Here is a 20,000-nt window from a genome sequence, read left to right as displayed (position 1 = left end):
TGCACTCTTTAATGTTCCAAAAAAGCTTCTACCTGGCTGATCGCAAGACAATTACATTCCTATACTGTCTATTCTAGAAAAAGCAACCATAGAAACATAATACATCTTGTGCCATTTCAGTTAACACAATTTATTATGTGCAATCCTACATAAATACAGGTACAAGCAGGCACTAACAAACATAAAACATATGACAAGACCAAGACGTTTGGCACTAAAGATTTTATAATCCATTCAGTTTTGCAAAATACAGGGTTCTGGCTTTGCTTAAGGTGCAACATCCTTTCTAACTAAAACAAAGCACACACAGTATAAACATTTTGACACAGTTGCATTTTCCTAAGGAATGTTTCCTAATTACTGCTGACAGTAAAAAATCTATTTGAGTAACTAAAGGCAGGTTTCAAAAAAGCTAACTTTTTCTAACAAAGATCATGAAGGTGTTTATTACTTAAAGAAGCCTTGAGCAGGTATTCTATAATGAGTCACAAAGTTAAGTCCAATAATGCTTCCAGTTGTCCTATAGTGTGCCAGTCATCACAGGCATACATACTTAATGACAGTGCAGCAAAGAAAAGGGTAGGATTAAATAAACTAAATTCATGTTAAGCAAAGCAACATATTAAAAAATGGGTAGTTTGTGTGTTTTATTTTATTTTTTTTTAGAAGGTTGATGCGAAAATGTTTTTTTACCTTCTTCTCAGTTGCAGTGACTTTGGGGTTACCTAAATAAGGGCAGAGATATAGGTGCAGCCTCATGCATGGGGGTGTTGGGTGGGAGAGTCTTTTCTCACAGTGAAAAAAATCGATTTGGTGTTGACTACAAAAGTAATTTGGTTTGTTAAAAGTGCTTTTCCAGTTTTTAGAGGTTGACAGATTTTCCTAGAGTCCTTGTCAATTACACACGTGCAAGCCTCTTTATTTGTAGTAACTCATAAGGTAAGTATGGAGCCAACTGGTTACTTCTACAGGTGCTTTATGTGGTCGTTCCAAGAGAAACATACTCCACCACCACCACCCCCCTTCATAATTACATATCCTATTATGACATGGAGAATGCAAATCAACCATGACTTCCAGGGTGGACAAAAATAAACTACACATAAAAAGAAACACCAAACAGAAAAACAATTTTTCTTTTCGTCTTGCTGACATCAGCAAACCAGTAGCAAGCTTGGAACAAATAGGCACATCATCTTGGTTCATGCTACAACCCCTCAATATAATGCAATACAGTCCAAATAAAACTGTCTCACATACACAAGAAAAACAGTAAACACACACCCACACCCCCACACACACACACACACACACACACACACACACATAAGTTCAAAAGCTTAACAAGCTACATCCACACTGTCAGTGTGTCTTCTTTAAAGGACCACTATGGGCAAATGACAAAACATATATTTCTAAATTTTTATCTCGCCATGAATTACTGCACCTCCCAAAGCTGCCTGCAACAAAATAAGTAGTCATTCCTAATTTATTATTATTATTATTATTTTTTTTTTTATCTTTGTCTACCCTCATGGGGGCAGACATCCTGATTCCTTTGCAAAGATAAATCTCCCTCAAATTGTACTCTGAGAGCTCAGATTGTGAGAAAAAGTAGTCCTACCATTTGTTCTACACTTCCATTCACTTAGAATTGAGCACTTGAAAAAACTGCCAAGTTTAAAGGTCTGCAGATCATGTGTCATTGACTGGTCTGCACTGGGTTTTACAAATGTTATTCCTAGCGATGTATTACACATGCTCTGAAATAAAGCTTGCAAAACTGTCAACAAATTACTGAGATAAAACAAATTTTTTACAAAGAGCAGTTTTGCAAGTTTCACTTCCTGACCAAGTTACTCCTCCCATCTCCCGCCCTTCGATGAGTTAGTCTCTCACACTTCCAGCTTCGCTAGATTCAACTAATTAGTCAACTCTGCATAACAGACATCAAACAAATCACAGCCTGGTGTGCCACCAAAACTGTTCCCTCACATGTCTCTTCACTTCTGAATAGCATTTTCCATGAATTATTTCTAAATAAAGCACAAACACCAATGCAGAGTTTAGGCCAGTCTATCCATTTCTCAAAATGTGCACAGTAAAACATTCAATTTGAATTACATTCTGGCTGCTCCTGTGGTTATCTTTGCATACTACTTATTCTGTTACAGCAGAACCTGAACTATGGTATTTAATGCCAAGTTTTACACAACAATGAAACAGTTCTTGGTCTCTTCTTAACAATAACCTCTCTAGCCTCTGATGTGACCCAGTACTTACTGTTACTATTGCTTTATGTAGCTTGTCTTAGTTGTACACTTGTAGTACATCTCTCATCCTCTCAACAACAGACTCCTGGAGAAAGCTTCCAAATCAGGTACTTTTGAAAATAGCACTACTACTGACTTAGTAAACTCAACAACTGCGGTGGTGGTGCTGCGGTAGCGTTGTCACCTCACAGTAAGACGTTGTCCTGTTCGATTCTCAGCTAAAGTGTCTTCTGTGTGGAGACATGCGTGAAAGGGCGTACCTTCGTTGAAGGTTGTGCGTCAGGGCTGGCAACTCGGCACGTAAAAATCTACTGCCAATCATTAGTGGACCGGAGTTCCGCTATGGCAACCCCTAACCGTTAAAAGCCGAAAGACACAACAACTGACAAAACTCACAAAATAAGACTGCATGAATTAGCATGCATTTTCTAAAGAAAAAATAAGTCTTTAATTGCAATGAATGTTATTATTTGTTCATGAGAATCCAACACCTCTTTCAAAGAGCATTATGGATTGTAGTATGTCAGAGCAACAGTATAAGCTAAAATTAGTTACACATATGGGGTACACTGATAAGCAATCCAACACTCCTCATCTGTTCTCTACTGGAAATACCCCAAATCAGACAGGCAAGTAAAAACTTCATGACACACGTATTGAAACAGTACCAGCAGCTGTAACAGTGATACCATACTCCAAACAGGGCGCTCAAGCAATTTTACCCTTAATCTCTCCATTTCACAATGCATAAAATTCACGCCATACTTACAAAGGCACATCTCCATTCCCTGCAGACAGCTGCCCATACTCACACAACATACCAATCAACTTTGAGGCATTTCCCACCTCTCAGCTGGAGTGGCTTTGGCAAATGAAAATGACTGATGGATGTCAGCTCAGGACTCCCATCCCTACCTAATGGAGAGTACATCTCCCTGAGATTTCATCATAACATTACTAGGCATGCTGATATCTGTGCCAGATGGAGTGTAGATTGCATCGGGAATGCACCCTCATATATCAAAATTTATAAAAGATGACTTTCGCAACTGTAAATAACACATGGTTTTATTTTTTGCAAAGCTGATACATATATATATATATATTCTGCATTTCTGTATATATATATATATATATATATAAATATATGTGTGTGTGTATGTATGTATATATATATATATATATATATATATATATATATATATATATATATATATATATATATAAAAATCAAATAAATGTATATGTTTATCCATCTATCTCACTCTCTCTACATATATCTGCAGAGAGAGAGAAACAGCAGTTCTTTTTGCCCAGTTCTCATTTGTTTGACCTGGAAAACCTGTGACTTGGTTTTACTGAAGACTGAATTTGCCAAACATGCAGTTTCCCAATTTTGGCTATGGTGAGTTGGACATGGAGAAGCCCAGGTGCATACCCTTTGTCTCTTTCTGTGCAGCTGCTGGTCTAAATGTGTGAAAGGCATTATAGCTCTGCTTTGCTGGTGCACTCTCTGTGGATTTGTACCATGTCTCAGTAACTACACAGAAATCTATATTCTCCAGAGTGAGATGAGCTTGCAGAGAGTGGAAAGACTATATATTTCATTTGTTTTGTGGCATCAGCCTTGGAGAAGGTAGAATGCTGCTCACTGCTAGGCTCATACCTGCCTGGGACAAACAGCTGGAGAGCTCCATCGTGTCTCTCTTCATACAATTCATGGAGGTATTGTGTCAGGTCATTTATGCCCACATGGACTATGACTAAGTCATACTGGTGCTTGTGGTTGAGTGACATGAATGTGTGCATGACCTGATGGATCTTGGTCCTGATAGGTAACTGACCATAACCCTCACCTTGTTCAGTGTGGTGAGTGGGACATCACAATAGAGTCTCCTATGACCAGAATATTGGATTGTGAGGCTATCTGCCTTATGGCCTTAGACATTGAGACACTGAGATGTGGCTGAATGTGTCATGGTGGGTGTTGCATCTTTAATGTGTTTTGGAGTTTGCTGAAGATACTTATTGTAATTTTTGTGTCTCAGAGGCCTTTGGGATTTAAGTAGTGAACTTTTAAGAGACTCTGCAATTTTGTTTTCTGCCAAGGCCCAGGAAAAAAGCTTCACAAATAAAAGAACAGAAAATACATATATACATATGTGAAAATTGACATCATACTACAATGTACTGTAAATATGGGTGGCGCAAGTGGTACAGCAGATAACTGTCACCGCACAGCAAGAGGTTCTCTGGTTCGATTCTCAGCTGGGGTGCCTTCCGTGTGGAGTCTGCATGTCCTTCCTGCATTTGTGTGGATTTCCTCCAGGTGCTCCAGTTTTCTCTCACATTCCAAGGACATGCGTGTGGAGCATTTTTTCCTGGGCCTCCACTGAAAATGGGCTCTGTCCTAATCGTATTTTTCTCAGTACACAAATGTTAAATAAATAAATAAAATATATAGGTTAATATCTATATTAATGCACATATGGCAAGCATAATAATACACATATACTATCATTAAAACAAGATAAATACAGTATCATGTAGCACTGAAACGTGCTGATGTTATAAGTGTGACAGTTCATTACTCACTCAAAGCAAATATAGTGGAAAAATTCAAATGGTGGATAAGGAGGAGGAGACAAAGAAAGGGAAGAGTGAGAAAAAGCATTTGTTTGAAGTATTAATTGTGGTACAGATGTAAGGCAGTTGAAATAATGATTAAAATCAAAATTACAAGCAAGAGAAATGAAACCAAGTAAAAGGAGAAATAGGATGTCAAAAAATGAAAAAAGGAGAAATAAGGTGTGTGTAGGTATTAGAAGAGAAGGCGATAACATTTTAAGAAAGAGAGCAGCAAGTGCAAAGCCAGAAGTCAGAGGCGCATTCTTTTAGTTGCAGCTTAAATAAACAAATGTTATGTATAGGCTTGATTGGTGCAGGGATCATATTCCAGACTTTTGCTACACATTGCATGTATAGACTTTGAACACAGGTTTTGTAAGGCTTATAGATGTCAAGCAGATTTTTGTCAGATCATCAAAAGATGACTTGGGAGGCATTTGCCCCGCAGACTCCCTTACTTAAATATACTAATTAAGCAACCACACAACAGTGGAGAAAAGAAAAAAGTCAGTCACTGCATCCATTCAATCACAACACCACCAACACTCTGCAGACCTTATAATTTTCAGTCAGTCACAATTCAGCCAAGTGTGATTCAGTCAAATGAGATCGTCTTTAGCTGTTGACATTTATGTGTGCATTTGAATTTTACAGATACCATGTTTATATATATATATATATATATATATATATATATATATATATATATATATATACATATATACATATATGTGTGTGTGTATGTATATACTGGGATAATGGATGATATCCTGAGTAAATTTCTACACATTTCCAATGAGGGAGATGCAATGCTTTTGTAGATAATGTGTTTGGATACTTCTGGAATGCCAGAAGTTGATAACATTAGACTTTGTCCATTTTACATGGCTCACTGTGATTATACTTTTTCTTTCCTTTGAAGTAAGATGGATTACAAGCTGTCAGACAGCAAAATTAAGACACCTGTACGAGTCACGGCTAGCCGTGGCATAACTGTCAGACCATTACTTTTTGTCAAACCTCTTCTTCCACTGTCTTTTTTTCACAACCTAAGTACACTTAGGAGTTCTGTGTCTGCTGTCCTCTTTCAGATGGTATGACTGACATTTCTGAAGTTCCACTCCCTTCCTATCAGAAATAGCCAGGTTCATTGTTATTCAACTGCTTGCACGCAATATGCTTTCTGTAGTCATTCATATGCTTACTGTTTTTAGTTTCTGAATTAAGGAGATTTCATTCTTTCTTCACTTTAGAGTAAGCAGTGCAGTGTTCTCTTTAATATGTATGGTGTGTGTGTGTGTTGGAGGGTTTAGCACTTGTGCATGTGTGTGGGCAAGCACGTGTGTGTGTGTCTGCATGAAAACAGGAAAACAGCAGCTGATTTAGACAGAGTAGCCATGTAACACTGTTTTGTAGAGAGCTGGTCATTGCATCATAGTCATGTGAAATTCTGGATGTGTGTCTGTGTGTGTGTCTGTGTGTGTGTGTGTGTGTGTGTGTGTGTGTGTGTGTGTGTGTGTGTGTAATTACTGCATATGTGGAGTAAGAGAACTGGGGAGCAAAGCTGGAATGATTCTGGTTTGAAGGTTTACTTGTGGGATAGTAGTGTCAGTGCAATGGGCTTGCTGCAACATCTGTGAGGTGTCCTGAGTTGACATGTGACAATAATTCTTCCCCTCTTAGCCATTACAGCACTGTTTTGGGGAAAGGAAGTCAAACCTCTACTGTTTACCTACACATGTAATGTGTGCGCGCATGCACTCGTGTGTGTGTGTGTGTGTGTGTGTGTGGGGGAGCGTTCTGCTAATCAAAGTGTAATGGACAAGATTTGCAGTTGTATACTGACAAGTGCTGATAAGGCGATGGGTATCAGATGTCATAAGACTAGATTTGGAGACCAGTCCAGTGATATTGAACACCACATTAACCATGTATCATAGTTTGTGTGTCTGTGTGAGGTGTAAAAGAACTGTGGAGCAAATCTTTACTGACATCTGCTTGCTGCCCTGCTGAGGAGGACTCGTGTAAGTGCAGCGGACTGGCTCCAATAGGCAGGGATGGGAGTCTGAGCTGACATCTATTGATCGTTTTCATTTGCCAAAGCCATTACAGCAGTGTTTTGCAGAGAGGTGTGAGTTTGGGTGGCTGTGTATTTGTAGGGAGCGTAGATGTGCATTTATAAGTGCAGTGTGAATGTTATGCATTGTCAAAAGGAGAGAATAGGAGTAAAATTGGTAATTGTTGTAGAACAGTACCTCCCCAGTTGGTCTGAGCAGAAGCGGGCGTGACTTGTGTGACTGATATGCCAAATGGCCATGACGTTGTATGCAAACGATGCTTGACTTGACTGCCATGGAGATCAGACAGTGACATCATGCATACATTGGTAGTTGACTGACAGATATTGAAATCACTGCTCTACACATGGGTTGCACTGGAGACAGATGTTATTACTTTGTCTCTGTCCACATTTTACAAAGCCAACAGGCCACTTAGGGTTAGGGCTAGGATTAGGGTCAGGATTAGGATTAGGGTTATGGCTAACCCTAGGCCTAACCCTAGCCCTGTAAAACGTGGACCAAGGCAAAGTAATAACATCTGTCTCCAGTGGAACCCAGCTAGGTGTTTCTTAATGAACATCTCTGTGTTATTAAACAGTAAATTACTAAGCAATATCAGGATAAATTGGAGACAGTTGAGAGGTATACATGCTGCGTAATGACCTTATGTTTTAATGAATGTCTGTATTAATAAACAGCTCGTTCCTAACATCATACACTGCATCTTTTATTAGTAGTTCCAGTTACAGTGCTGTTTCTTTCCCATTACTGTATTGTAGTGCCCCCTCAAGCTAACGGGTGGAATACCCAATGACTATTCATGAGGCCACTGAAGACATCACCATAAATATTCATTCATTATTTGAAGACATCACTAGGTGGTGGGTGGGGTTTAGGTGGGACCTGCTATTACGCATCTGGGGAGGTATTGTTCTACAACACCTAAAATTGTGCTCAGTGTGGTCCCTAACAATTTCATCATTGCTTGATTGAGACATATACATTGCCCTGTGTTTGTCATTACATTATTTGAGTGCCCTGTCTGGAATATGGTATCAGTGGTACAGCTGCTGGCACTATGTCAATAAATGTGTGTCATGAAGTATGTACATGCCTGTATGATTTAGGGTAGTTGCAATGGAGAACAGGAGTGTCAGATCACTTTTCACTATACATAACAAGTGTCCCTAATTTTGGCTTATACCTTTGTTCTGACATACTACAATCCATAATGCTTTTTGAAAAAGGTGTTGGATTCTTATTAACAAATAATGATATCCATTGCAATTAAAGACTTTTTTCCTTCAGAAAATGGATGCTAATTTGTGTAGTCTTATTTTGTGAGCTTATTTAGTAGTACTGCTATTTTCAAAAGTATCTGATTGGAAGCTTTCTCCATGAGTCTGTTGATGAGGGGCTGAGAGATATGCTACAACTATACAACTAAGATAAACTACATAAAGCAATTGTAGCAGAAAGTACTGGGCCACATCAGAGATTTGGGAGGTCATTGCCAAGAAGAAACCGAAAAATGTTTCATTGTTATGTAAAGCTTGGCATTAAGTACCACAGTTCAAGTTATGCTATAACAGAAGAACTATGGAAAGATACTGCAATTCAAATTGAATATTTTACTGTGCTTATTTTAAGACTGCGGTGGTGGTGCTGCGGTAGCGTTGTCGCCTCACAGTTAGACGTTGCCCGTTCGATTCTCAGTTAGAGCGTCTTCTGTCTGGCAACATGCGTGAATGGGCATTCCTTTGTCAAAGGTAGGCCCGGCAAGCCAGCACGTAAAAATCTACTGCCAATCATTAGCGGACCGGAGTTCCGCTGTGGCGACCCCTAACCGGGAAAAGCCGAAAGACACAAACAAACTGTGCTTATTTTAAGAAATGGTTAGAGTGGCCTAAACTCTAGATTGATGTGTGCGCTTTTTCTTTAAAAATAATTTCTGGGAAATGCTATCCAGAAGTGAATGGACATATGAGGGAACAGCTGGCGGCACACTCGGCTACAATTTGTTTAATGTCTACTGTCATGCAAAGTTGACTAATTAGCTGAATCTATCCCAACTGGATATGTGAGACTCTACTTGTGTAAAAACACAATTGAAATTTCTCCAATACCTAGTTGCACATAAAACAATTAGTTTGCAGTTAGAAGCACTGTCCCCATAGTTGCAAACCGGATACTCCTGACAGTAATTGATATTCTCACTCCAACTGTCTATTCAATAAAAAGGGTCGGTTGCCATGGATATGAACTTTCCTACTGTCTCTGTTACCGGCTTGGTGGATATGGGCATCCTGAGGCAAGTAGAAACTGCCTCATGTTTACTGACAACCAGTTAATTCTCAAACTAACTGATATGGTATGTGAGAGATGTATTTACACAAAATCACTGGAGGCAAAGCTCTCACATAAAAGTGCTCCTAATGTCAATAAGGTTGTCAGTAGTACACACACTGCACCCATCACTCACAATTCAAAGCAGACAAATCAAGTCACATATGCTGAGGCAATTAAATGTAATCTTCCTAAACCACAAGGGCCTCCTAGACACTAGGCACTGCTGACACTTAGGTATGGGTCTACTTCAAATTAATGAAAACCCAGTTACCCAAAGATGAAATCACCGAGATGAGATGTCCGAAACCTAATTTTAACAAATGACCATATTGGCGATACATTTCTCAGGGTAATTATCCAGTTGGCCAACATGAGGAAAATTGCTCTTTTCCTCACTGTAGTGCGATCTTGGAGTTGATATATTTAGTTGGGGTGGTTGTGGGAGGCACAGCCCCCCTACTATGGGGGGGTGGGGGTGTAGCCCTCCACCTTGGTGGTTGGAGATAGTCCGGTGTGTTTCTTCATGAAATGTTAGCTGACTGGATACCTACCCTGAGAAAAGTTTTGGTAATGCAGTCATTCATTAAAATCAGGTTTTGGACATCTCGTCTTGGCAATTTCATTTTCGGGTTAAGTGATCTTTTGTTAATTTGAAGTAGACTCCTAGGTATACATCCCCCTTGGAATTAAAATGCCCTCTTGTCACTTTAAAATTATGCTGAATATGTACACAGTCTCAAATTAACATGCACCCGGACTGGTTACAATTACCAGATTTATAATTATCCCTTTTCTTTGAATAATTCATAAGTTCTAGTTTGTTCACAGCTTTGAGGAAGTTTCTGAAACATTTACCCCTCTTACACACTACACATGGTTTAACCCAACCTTTTAATTTCATTATTGTTGAGAAACAGAATCCACTTTTTTTAATAATATATTTTACAGAAGGACTGTCTATATTATATGTAGTTACCATGGCTTTAGCAAAATAACTCTTACTAATCACCAGCACGTTGGTCCTATTTTCGATGGTGTTAATCAAAGTAAGGTAATCCCCAGACATCCTTTAAACCACCACCACATCTAAAATGGGTTTCAAAAACCCAGAGGGGTAACATCTGCTGAAAAATATCTCAAGCAACTCATTGCACTCAAATACAAAAGTGTAAAATACAGAAACCATTCTAGCCAGTTGAACAAGATGGCCTTTCACAATGACCTGCTTTTGATATTTGGGATGACAGCTGGTAAAATGGAGAAACAAATTAAAGTAATTTGCCTTCCTGAAAATGTTAGAGACAAATCTTTGATGTACAAAATCCTTACTAATTAAAACATCTAAGTAATTGATAGAACCCTTATCTATCTCATGCTGAATTAAAAAAAAAAAAAATCAGTGTTCAAATGGATGTGCTTAAGTAATTTGTCAATCCTGGGGGGCAGGACTTGCCATATGACAAATATGTCATTCAGTTATATTGTTTACAAGCACCATGATGCAGTTAAGGGACTACTGAACACCATTTTTATCCCACTGCATCATGACAATAGTGGCAAACAGTGGTGCGCATATGGTCCCCATAGCTACTCCAGTTCGACAAAGGAACTGACCTTTAAAATAAAATTGTTACTCATCACAATATCCATCAAGTCAACTATGGTATAGACCTCAGAAGCACTAAAATCCATGGTGTCACTGAGAAATTCATTAAACCACTCGAGCCCTAGCCTGTGGGGGATAACACTGAACAAATCTTTAACATCCACTGTAATAAAAAACAGAGCATCACTGTGTGGGACATCCCTATATTTACTCACAAAATCCTACAAATCCTTGTTCAAATAATTAAGTATCTTAACCCAAGGTCCTTTAAATTTGTATCAAAATATTTAGCAATGGGGTAGGTTTTAGAATTTGCAGCGTCAGCTATAAGGCACAACGGTGGATTGACTTAAACGTATGGATTTTAGGAATGTCAAAGATGGTGGGAATCAAAGGCTTCTTAACATACAAAAAAAGATAGACCTGTTCAGTAATCTGCTCCTGTTGAGGCACATCACATAGGCAGACCTCTTTTTTTTTGACAGGCTAAGTTAATCTCATTCTTGGAAACCTCCTCATAGGAGTCATCATACAATAAACTACAAGAGCTCTGAGTTTAAAACTGCTGTTTGGCTCATTCATTTTTTGAATTTTCTACATTTAAGGTTTGGATATTTCCATTACTTTTTGATTTTGGTATTATTATATTACTGTTTGTTGTATATTAAACTTTGTTTTACTGTTACTGTAAAGTTTTTTTTTCTTGAAGTCTTAAAAGTTGTTGGCTAGGGTCAGTTAGGAAACATTCTATTTGCATTCATTGATTTATTGGAAATAGATCAGGCTAATTAGTGGGAGGAGTTGGGAAACAGTTATCTTATTTAAGGTATTCACCTACATTCCTTTTAAGCTACAAGAGCTCAGAGTTTTAAAACTTCTGTTTGCACTGATTTTTGAATTTTCTCCACACACCTTCTGAACACTGATAGCTCAGAATGATAAAGCACTCCCATTATACTCTTACATTTTAAGTTAGCCTCTGTTTCATATAATCCCATTTTAACTAGTGCACTCTGCAATATTCAGAGTGTTAATCTGAATTGTGTATTCTTATTTTCTGTGCTTTACTTGTTAAACCAAAAGACAACTGTTTGTATTTTTAACATGGTCTGGGACCTTAGTGTTATAGCACCCTTGCAATACCAGGAGAATTGTGATTGGCTGTAGGATCTGAGCCTCATTTATTTCATTTCTGCTGCTTTTTACTGTTGGTGTTTTACTTGGTCTGGGGGCCTTAGTCTTGTAGTAATACAATAGTAAGATAATTGTGAATTACTGCAGGATCTAAGCCTCATTAATTACATTTCTACTGCATGTTTCTGTTTGCATTTTACTTGGGCTGGGACCACAGTCTTGTAGTATAACTCACAACCGTGAATGAACTGTGAATGGCTACAGGATCTGAGCCTCATTTATTTCATTTCTACTGCATTGTTTCTGTTTGCATTTTACTTAGTCTGGGAACCTTAGTCTTGTAGTATCACAACAGTGACAGAATTGTGAATTTCTGCAGGATCTGAGCCTTATACATATACTTATACTGCATTTTTACTGTTTAATGTTTGGATTCCTCTCTAACTCATCTCCTATAATTTATGCTGAGCTGTACAGCAGTGGTTTGCAGTGCCCTGTATTAAAGCAGAAACTTAAGAGTTGTAATTTTCCATACAAAACTTTCTCTGCCATTTTCTGAAGTATCTAGCTGAGTATAGAGCAACTAATTTGCCCACTGAGAAGGATTACCTCAATAGTGTTGTTTTAGATCAATCCTAGACCTTTCCTCCTAACCCATCTCTAAACCCCAATTGCACCATCTCTTACAGATAAAAAAAAAAAAGGATCCACAGCCATGGATGTGCACTTTTCTAATGTCTCTGAAGCCAGCCTGGTGAAAATGGGCATATTGAGACAATGTAGCAATTGTCTCATGTTTACTGATAACTACCTTATTCTTAAACAGACTGGCACTGTATGAGAGAGATTTTCTGCATTTTACTTGTTTAACCAAAAGTCAACAGTTTGCATTGTTAACATGGTCTGGGACCTTAGTCTTGTAAGACCCTCGCAATACCGGGAGAATTGTGGTTGGCTGCAGGATCCGAGCCTCATTTATTTCATTTTTACTGGTTTTACTGTTTGCGTTTTACTTTGTCTGTGGGGCCATAGTCTTGTAGTAATACAGTAGTGAGAGAATTGTGAATTGCTGCAGGATCTGAGCCTCATTTACTATATTTCTACTGCATGTTTATGTTTGTATTTTACTTGGTCTGGGATCTTAGTCTTGTAGTATAGCTCACAATAGTGAGGGAATTGTGAATGATTGCAGGATCTCAGCCATATTTCTTTCATTTCTACTGCATGTTTTTCTGTTTGCATTTTACTTAGTCTGGGACCCTCAGTCTTGTAGTATCACAATAGTGACAGAATTGCGAATTGCTGCAGGATCTGATCCTTATACATATACTTATACTTCATTTTTACTGTTTAATGTTTGGATTCCTTTCTAACAGATACATATTATGTTGTTGAACCATAACAAGTTTGAACGCCATATTGTCGAACCCATATGTTCGAACTTGGAAAAGTTTGAAAGTTTCAAAGGGGATTTCCATTCAGTGCGGAAAGGGAAGAGTTCCCTTTACTGCACTGCAGTGCGATCTCGGAGTTGGTATATTTAAAGAGTGGGGGGTGCAGGGGGGCTTACAACCGTCAGGTAGGTTTTTTTCTGTTTTTTTTTTTTTTAATGTTTTCGAACTTTTGAAAGTTTGAACGTATGGGTTTGACCATATGGTGTTCGGGCTTTTAAAAGTTTGACAATGTAATATGAGCCCTCTCTAACTCATCTCCTGTAATTTATGCTGAGCTGTACAGCAGTGGTTTGCAGTGCCCTGTATTAAAGCAGAAACCTAGAGTTGTAATTTCCATATAAAACTTTCTCTGCTATTTTCTCAAATATCTAGCTGAGTATACAGCAACCAATTTGCCCACCGAGAAGCATTACCCCAAGATTGTTGTTTTAGATCAATCCTAGGCCTCTCCTACTTACCCATCTCTAAACCCCATCTGCACCATTATTTACAGATCAAAAAAAATTATTCACAGCCATGGATGTGCACTTTCCTAATGTCTCTGCAGCCAGCCTGGCGAAAATGGGCATACTGAGACAATGTAGCAATTGTCTCATGTTTACTGACAACTACCTTGTTCTTAAGCAGACTGACACGGTAAGAGAGAGATGTAAATACACTGTGTCCTTGGAAGTCCACAACAGACTAAGGAGGAAATGCATAAGTTTAACCAAAAAAAAATGAGCCACAAGCAGAAGGGGACTCTGCTAGCAGGCAGAGAGAGACTAGTGAAACTTTTCCACTGTTTCAAAGGAAAATGATTGCGAGACAGGGAAAAGCACAGGACTTGACCAGAAGACTGGGGAGTACGGTGTATTTCAACTGGAATCTGGAGTTGGGAGATGAAGATGAAGAGGAAGAAGACTTGCAACATGGACATTAATGAATAAATGTGAGACTGCAAAGGATCAGTCACATTTTGTGAAATATGACTGTACAAATAAGTGGAAAGAGTTCACTTTCGTTAAGCTTGTGAAGAACTGAAAAGCATTTGTCTTACTTCATGTCATTAATGTTTGGAAGGACTTGGAGGGTAGGGAAGGAAAAAGTAAAAATGTAACTATAAGTAAAACTTTATTTTCTTAATATTTCTGTGAAGCTTTTCACAATATAAACTGAATATTTTATAACAACATTTTAGTTGTTCTTGCATGAGATAAAGTTATTAAACAGATGCCCTTTTTTCCTTCTTCTTGTCTTTCTTTCTTCTTTTTTGGTATTGATAAATGTAGCCATCATGGTGCAAAAAGAGAAGAAAAGCTAGACAAAGCATGTTTAAGTTAATAGGCAGTAATCTTGAGTTATTGAGGTGGGGGATGGGGTGTAAAAGTGCAAAGATAATAATATATTTAAAGCTGATATGTTTCTCTTACTTTTGCATAGGTAAATGTCTGGGTTAAGGCCCTTGGCATAAACTACTAACAAATTTTAAGGGGGAAAAGTGAATATGAGAACACCGAATATAATGAAAAGTTTTCCTTTGTCAATAAATGTTTCAGTTTGTCTTTCAGGCTACAACAGAGGACTACATTTTTCTTTTTTTTCTCTTACTTTTCCATGGAGGCAAGGTAATAACAGGGCAATACAAACATAAAGAACAGTTGTTAAAATCTTCTCATAACCATACATGTCCTTCTCTTCTATATGCTGCAGTATTCATCACATTTGTGAGTTCACCTCTGGCTGACTTGTACATCCGACCATTATACAAAAATCTGAATGCTACTGTAATGTACATGCGATACCGCACATCAAGTACATCGGCCATAGAGAGACGTCAGGTATAAAATAGATGTTAGCAAGTACCAACCACAGAATTGAATGCTGCCAAGCACCAGCCTGGGCCTAGGTAAGAAAACATGTCACCAGGGGACTAGGCAAGTATCAGGAGGAAGGCAGGGTGAGTAAGTAATACTGCAGCATATAGAAGAGAAATACTGCAGAATATAGAAGAGAAGGACATCTACGGTTATAATAAGATTTTACACAACTATTCTATGTCCTTCTATTCATATGCTGCAGTATTCATCACATTAGGGAGAATGCCAAAGCTCATGCTTAGGGAAGAGAGGGTGGAGGAACAAAAGCTTTTTCTACAAAACCATTTAGGATAGCTCTGGCAAACCCCACCCTGGACCTGGAGATGACATCTAGTTTGTAATGTTTGGTGAAAGTATGAACAGAGGACCAAGTAGCTGCCTGCAGGATAGAGCAAGTGTCCAAACTGTTCAAGAAGTCCTCAGACCCACAATCTAAAGGAGAAGGAATCTGAGAGGAGTAAGCAAGGGATTCCTCATCTGAATCCACCTCCTCCTCAGAGGAATCCTGTTCCCCTGGGTCTTTTAAGGGGAGTAGAGGACCAAGGAGGAGCTGGGACAGAAACTTCATGAGCAGGTTTTAAAGCCATCAAAGCATTACATGACCCCTGAGTGAAATTTTTCAATTCACTCTGTGGGTCCTTAGGAGCTGGAGTAAGTTTTCTGCTTTTTTTAAGGAGATGTCTGCCTTATGAAATGTAGAAGGCTATGACTCTGGATGGCATTCAATAATTGTAGTAGGAACTTCTTCCCTGATATAATTTGAGGAACACTCCTAGGCTCCTCAGAAATAATCAGCAGCGGTTCACTCGAATGTCCAATGTGGACATCTGCAAGGCCTCCCAGGATGTGCCTAAGGTTGGATCCTTGATGGCCTCCAAACTGGTCACTGATGAAAAATCCAATGATGGAGTTTGGCAAACTCTGGGCTTTCACTTGCCTCAGGAGAGATGTCCAGTGGAGGCTGTACATTAGAAGAATCCAGCCTAGATTTCTTGGCCTTCTTCTTCATAGACAGCTGCCCCTTGGAGAGGGAATTTCCTTCCATTGTATATTTAGCTAAAAGCTTAAGATGTTGATTCTCCAGATAAAAAGCCAAAGAAGAAAGCCAACTACAGAGGGGCTTGGGAACAAAAGCCTGACAGATCAAACAGGATGTATGGTTGTGGGAAGCACCAAGGCAAAACAAGCACTGCTTGTGATGGACTTTCTGGGGAATCTGTCTTCCACACTGGCATTTACTCTTCTTGGATGACATGAAACCCCACAAGCACTAAGGCAAGTGAAAGCCCAAGGTTTTCCCAGCTCCATCACTGGATTTTTCATCAGTGACCGGTTTGGAGGCCAATATCCTGGCAGATCGATTCAGTGCCAACTTTACCCCCCCTCTCACCCCCTAAAGGGCCCATCTCAGTACCGAAAGATTGCCAACTTCTGGTAATCATGACCACACAGGTAAAATCCACACTTTCCGAAGCTAAGAATATAGCATCCACGGGACCAGATGACATCCCGGGCTGTGCATTACATGAACTACAAAATGAGCTGGCACCTCACCTAAGTGTCATGTTTAATCATAGCCTCACCTCAGGCTTCATACTCACTGAGTAGCGCACAGCTACAGTCATCCCACTCCACAAGGGGGGATCCACCTTGGACCCTGGGAACTAGCATCCCATCAGTCTGACGAGCCTGATCTGCAAGGCTATGGAATGTATTATCATGGAACTTATAAATAAAGACATTGGCAACCTTCAAACACTGGACCCCACCCAGTTTGGGTTTGTGAAGGGCCGATCGTGTCTCCTGAATCTGACTGACTTCTTTGAATCAGTCTCTAGAGCCATAGACGAGGGTAGGGCGGTCCATACAGCCTATCTGGACCTCGCCAAGGCCTTCAACACCATTCCCCACTCTGGAATCACAGATAAACTTACAAAGCTGGGCATTAATCCCTATGTCACTCAATGGGTTGCCAACTGGCTTACTGACAGAACTCACACTGTAAAAGTAGCCGACTCCAAATCCAGCTCCAGACAAGTGGAGTGCCTCAGGGTTCGGTTCTGGGACCGCTCTTGTTTGGCATCTACTTCCCCGAGGAACAAGCCAACACTAAGGGTCTCTGGCTAACAAAGTTCGCAGATGACTTGCAAACTGGGAGCCATTATTGAATCCTCAAATTATGTGATAGTCTACAAAAGGGCCTTACAGAAAATGATGCTTGGAGCCAGAGCCATGGGCTTAATCTCAATGCCAAGAAGTGTGTAGTTATCCCCTTTGGGAAAAAAACATGTACCTGTGAATTACCACATAGGTGGCAGCACACTAAACACCAAAAGTATGATAAGAGACTTGGGAACACAGGTGGACAGTGGTCTCACCTGTCACCACAACAATTAGGAAATCCTTCTATGTGGCACACCTCATCACTAATGGCTTTTCATCCAGAAAAAAAAGAGGTCATTGTCCCACTGTACTCATCCCTCATTAGACCCATCATTGAGTACAACGCCTCATTTGGTATCTACCTCAAAAGACATCTGCAGCAACTGGAAAGGCCGCAGAAGTACCTCACTAAAAGAATCACAGGTCTAAAACAGATGCCCTATGCTGACCGACTAAAAAAACTCCAGCTATACTCTGTTGCATATTGTCTACTCAGAGGTGATCTCTGCTTAACATACAAGGCCATGTCAAACTCAGAGCTGTTGGATATGCTACACTTAAAGAAATCCCAATCCCTCAAAGCCACACGCTCCAGGGATCTAAACCTTGTCATCACAATGAACAAGACATGCTGGAGAGATATGTTCCTGACCCAGAGACTGCCCATTCTCTGGAACAGACTGCCCATACATGTCAAGCAAAGCGCCTCCTTGGCCCTCTTCAAAAAGAACCTCGACGATTGGATGGGAGATAGGAAATTTACCCCGGGGATCACATCAGTCGCTCTGCTAGACAGGGGTCCAGGGAAGTAATATTCTGATAGAAAAACCAGGGAATTATTATGGCTAGGCTTGTATAGGCCCTAAGGCCAATAGCCTAGTACCAACCTATGAACCTATGAATGATAAGATATAATCAACCCCAATGGGTCACTTAGCTGCAATCCCTTGGCGAACTAGCAACGGAACGTGAATTCAGACTGACGATCAAGGATTGCATTCAGACTGGCAGCAAAGAGGTTCTAAGGATGCTACATCCAGATGTCACCTTTATACCCTACACTACATGAGGAACGTACGTGTAATGTACTGTGTACCTTAAAGCAACCTAAAGGCTTTGGTATACTGGCCAGATTTTGGGCTGCCCTTGGCAGGAGGATCCATACTGTAATGAATACTGCAACAGTGAAATGGAAGGACATCATTTAGACATGACTGGCCAAACCTCATAAATAGTGGGATATTATTTTTACATAAATCCCAATTAAAAAAAAGACAGACAACACAGACTCTTCAAACAGTTTAATGCTACTGCTATGAAGCTTCTTGCCAGTTCTGTAACCCTGCCATTAAGTAATGGACTAAACGCTCCCAGCCTGACAGCTGTTTTTACAAATCAGTGGTCACAATGCACCCATTTAAAGTAATAAAAATGATGACACAGCAGTTTCAGTATTGCCAAGTAATATGTAAATAAAATCTGCGTTTTGTCCAAGTGTGAGTATGTTACTTTGATATTACTATAAGGCGTAAATCAAAATGTGGCAACCCTAGTCTAACCCCCCCCCATCCCTAGTCACTTCTCCAGTTAGAAAACATTTTCTTTAGTTCACAATAGTGTGGACTACTACAAAACAGTATTATGTTAAAATGAGCTCTATATGAAAATGATGCAAAGCAGAATGGCACAGCTCCAGTAGTAATTTCACTGTTGTTAGGCAAAACATACATAAATTCACTTTATTGCTTGTGTGTTTATATTACTTTTCTTTTGCTATGAAATGTAATGCAAAATTTCACAGCTCAAGCTGCAGACCCCTAGATACTTCACTAGTCTAGTTAGTGTGCTGCACTTTATGTAGTTCACATCTGTGCCGATTACAGCAGGTTAGCTTCTGTGTTGTTAAACTGTACTCCTTGATAAAATGCAAAGCAGAATGTCACAGCTTCAGTCAGACAAGTACTACAACACCAAACATTGCTTTTAGGAAATGGCTTAACACACACACACACACACACACACACACACACACACACACACACACACACACACACACACACACACACACACACATAAAAACAGGCAGCCACAAACACACACATAGACAACAGACAGACACACACATAGACAAAGATAAACAGACAAAGACATCCATACATACATTTTCATACATACAAACACACACAAAGCCAAGCTCTGAATCACAGACAACTATGCACCTGCATGCATGTAGTTGTAGACTGACACATACCACACACACACACACACACACACACACACACACACACTAATGTGGATCAGTAATCAAATATACATCCACTATTATTTAGAAATTTCTACATGTTCCACAATAAATTAATGAAACTGAATATTTTTTCTGAACAAAAACAAAAACATCAAATAAAATAATGTAATAATTAATTAAAGAAAAACAAAAAAAACAAACAGTGACTATTTTCCGAATGAATTAATGT

At 39.4% G+C, this 20,000-nt stretch overlaps 1 protein-coding gene across 2 annotated transcripts in view; it reads right to left on the bottom strand.

The window, feature by feature from the left end:
* IRAK1 (interleukin 1 receptor associated kinase 1) overlaps positions 1–20,000 on the bottom strand; it is a 1,465,691-nt gene that overhangs the window by 215,599 nt on the left and 1,230,092 nt on the right. The window lies entirely within an intron of this gene.

The sequence above is a fragment of the Protopterus annectens genome, chromosome 8.part0, assembly GCF_019279795.1.
Source record: "Protopterus annectens isolate FY-2018-M chromosome 8.part0, PAN1.0, whole genome shotgun sequence".
NCBI lineage: Eukaryota > Metazoa > Chordata > Ceratodontiformes > Protopteridae > Protopterus > Protopterus annectens.
This window is presented reverse-complemented; position numbering and strand designations above follow the sequence as displayed.